The sequence below is a fragment of the Psammomys obesus genome, unplaced genomic scaffold, assembly GCF_907164565.1.
Source record: "Psammomys obesus unplaced genomic scaffold, mPsaObe1.curated_primary_1811, whole genome shotgun sequence".
Classification (NCBI taxonomy): domain Eukaryota; kingdom Metazoa; phylum Chordata; class Mammalia; order Rodentia; family Muridae; genus Psammomys; species Psammomys obesus.
In genome coordinates, this window is record NW_026591816.1 from 164,966 (window position 1) to 168,481 (window position 3,516).

The following is a 3,516-nucleotide window of genomic DNA, read 5'->3' on the forward strand; positions in this document are numbered from 1 at the left end:
CACACACACACACACACACACACACACACACACACACACACACACACCTCTTCCTTCCCCACCCCAGACAGGGTTTCTCTGTGTAGCCCTGGCTGTCCTCCAACTCACTGAGACCTGGCCACCTCTGCCTCCTGAATACCGGGATTAAAGGCGTGCACCACCACAACCCAACTCTCTTCCCCCCCCCCACCTTATGTGATGTTCCCTGGTCTCTGGGGGTTGGGGTGTTGATAAAGATGTCCCATTTAGGGTTGAGTACTAAATAAGCACTTACTCTCAGGGGTTTGAAAAAAATCTGAGTCTGTATGTCAACTCCCACTACTGCAGAATAAAGCTTCTCTGGCCAAAATTAAACAGAGCACTAGTCTCTGGGTACAAACACAAATCTTTAAGAAGGCAGTTTGGCAAAATGTCAACAGTAGACTTTTTTGCAGGTCTTGTGTCTTCTCCAGGCACTACTTTTGATCAGGTTACACTGTAGCAGGCCTGGCTTCCCTCCAGTGGAGCAGGCCTAATAAGATATTTTTAAGGCTTTTCTTGCAGTGATTTGGGGATAAAACCCAGGGTCTCACGAACTCTAGGAAGGTGCTCCACCCCTGAGTTATGCCCTCCCTTCCACAGGTCTTTGGGGATCCAGTTCAACCTTCTCGCTATAGAACATCTACGTAGGGTCATCTTGGAGTCTTGATTTGTGCTATAGCCATGGCTGTGGTGTGCTTGGCGCTTTGCCCATGGGACTGTAGCGCAAGTAACCAAGGAAGCTGTGCTCGTGCAGGGCCAGACACACATAACGCACGCCAACCCAGAAGTCAAATACCTAGGCTTTTCTGGAGTCGTTCTGGAGACGATTTGGAGTCTTTCTATGTGAAGGTTAAAGAATTATGGCCCACTCGCTGTATCCAGCCTGCAGCCTCTCAGTCAACAAAGCTGTAGCGGCGCAGAGTCGTGGCCACTCGTTTACATGCTGTCTATGGACGTCTTCTTCCTGCAAGAAGTGACACTTGGAAAAATGTGTTTATGATTACAGGTGGTTTATCTGTACACATTCAAAGTTTAAAGAAATGAAGGGAAACGATGTGTGTGTGTGTGTGTGTGTGTGTGTGTGTACGTAGCTGTGCCGCATGCCTTAACCTGGGTCCTCCGCAAAGGTGCTGAGTGATCTAGCTGCCAGCCGCCTTTCTTGTCCCTCTATGTGAAATCTTAAACCAGTTGCTTGCACAGAGGTAGAGAGCGAAATCCTGGTTACAGATGAGAAACAAGACATTTAAAAAAGTAGAAATGGGTGGGGGGTGATCAAAGGACAAAATGGCAGATATGACAGATGAATTACAGGCCCACACCTGTAATTCCAGCACTCAGAAAGCTGAGGCAAGAGAAACGCAAGCCCCGGCTCAGCCTGGGCAGTGCACGGTAAACGTGCTCTTCTCACCCATAAAAGGGGAGGGGATGGTTAGCTAAAAGATGTGTGGACAGTTAATTAGCTTCGCTGTAGGAGAGCCACTGTGTCGGAACCTATGTCATACACCTTAAATGCACACGATTTTAACTCCAGTTTTGCTAAAGGCAGAGTTTCTCAGCACTAGAACGGCGCTCAGCAATGGCTGCTGAGTGCCGAGACCCACAGCTTCTCGCTTCACAAAGCCCGCTCCCAGCTGCAGGCTGCCCTCGCTTGTGAAGCTAGGGCACTGGGGTGAGGCCAGGCTGGTGCACTGCCCAAGGTCCACACCCAGCAGCAAGGCGGACAAAAGAATGGATTTGAAAGCTTACCCTTGGTGCGTGCGTGGGGGGGGGGGCGTAACGTGTATGTGTGTGTGCACATGTGTTTTCACACATTTGTATGTGTATGTGTGTGCATGTGTGTGCCATCCATGTATGCATGTGTTTGTGTGTGTGTATGTACGTATGTGTATGTAGGTCTAATGTATACGTGATATATTTGTGTGTGTGTTATGTGTGTCATTTGTGTGTGTGTGTGCACATGTCTGTGTTTATGGATTTCATATGTATATGATGTATTTTGTGTACGTGTGTGTTGTACGTATGTGTTCTGTGTATTTGTCTGTGCTTATGGGTCGCATATGTGTGGTGTGGGGGGGGTGTCTGTGTTTATGGGTATCATATGTGCAGATGTATTTTTTATATGTGTGTTGTATTATGTGTATGTTGTGTGTATTTGTCTCTGTGGTCTCATATGTGTGGTTTGGGGTGTGTGTGTGTGTGTGTGCATGTGTAGTGCTGGGATGGAACCTTGGCCACTAAGTAAGAGCTCTACCACTGAGTAACATGATTCAATCACATAAGAAATTCTCAGAATCCATTAGCAAAACTAAATGTGGGCCACAGGACGGCGTAGGAGGGCAGAGGACACCCAAAGGCCTGGCTGCCACCAAGCCCTGCAACATAAGTGGAGGAAGACGTCCAGAGGCCCCCCCCAGACATCTGGCCCACCCTTAGAAGAACCAACGACAATGAGCAAGTAGGTGGTGAGCAAATGAGACAGAAAGCAACGTGGAGCAGTTTGAGCATTAGGAAGAGCGGAGGAGCTGGAGGTTCAAGGCTGGAAAGGCGTAGCCTGCTGTGAGTAGCCTGCACGGAGGCCTTGAAGTCCCAGCCCGTGCCGCCGCTGAGGGCCATGAGGTCTGAGTCCACAGCCACGCAGCAGCAGGGTTCTGTGCCAACGTCTATGGCTCACATTACTCAGAAAGACCACTCGGAAGTCCCTGGTCTGGGCTGCTGCCGGGGGACCACACAGATGTGCAAGGACTGTGCAGGGCTGGCCCTGCCCCTCGCTGGCTGCTGTACCCCGGAGAGCCGGCCTCACCGATCACCGGCTAAAGCACTCAAGCAAGCAGGCCCTGCCTGCCTTGCCTGGGCAGCACAGTAGAGCTAGCTAGCCCTGGTGTCAGGGGCACGAGTGAGCTGGCCTGAGGGTGAGAGTAAGCAGGAGAGCTGACCCTGCCCCCACGCTTTCACCCCCAACCCTCAACCCCACCCACCCCATCCTCACACCCCAGCCCCAGCCCCACCCCAGCCAGCATTGCGGCCGTGCTGGAGAGCTCACCCTGGCGGTGCAGGTGCAGGAGACCAACGCAGCTACCACTCAGGGCTTTGAGTTTTCCCACCCCAACATCACCCGTCTATGAACTGCCGAAGTGTGTGAAAGGGCCCCTCCTTCCGATCCCGTGCTGCAGACTCTCCATGACCCAGGGCCACAACAGGAAACCCTGAAGGGGTCCGGGTGAGGACCCGCTGCTGACGGTGCAGCAGAAGCCAGTGGCCTCACACCAGACCAGAAGGGTGTGCTGTGCCACACAGTATGACACACCATAGTTTCCATGATGAGCTATTTTTCTGGGCTTTGTTTTGTTGTGTTTTTCTTTTGAGGGGGGGAGGTTGCAAGGGCAGAGGGCAAATATGAAGGGATTGGGTGATGAGTGGGATTCGGGTGGATGATGTGACGTTAAAGATAGATAGATAGATAGATAGATAGATAGATAGATAGATAGATAGATAGAT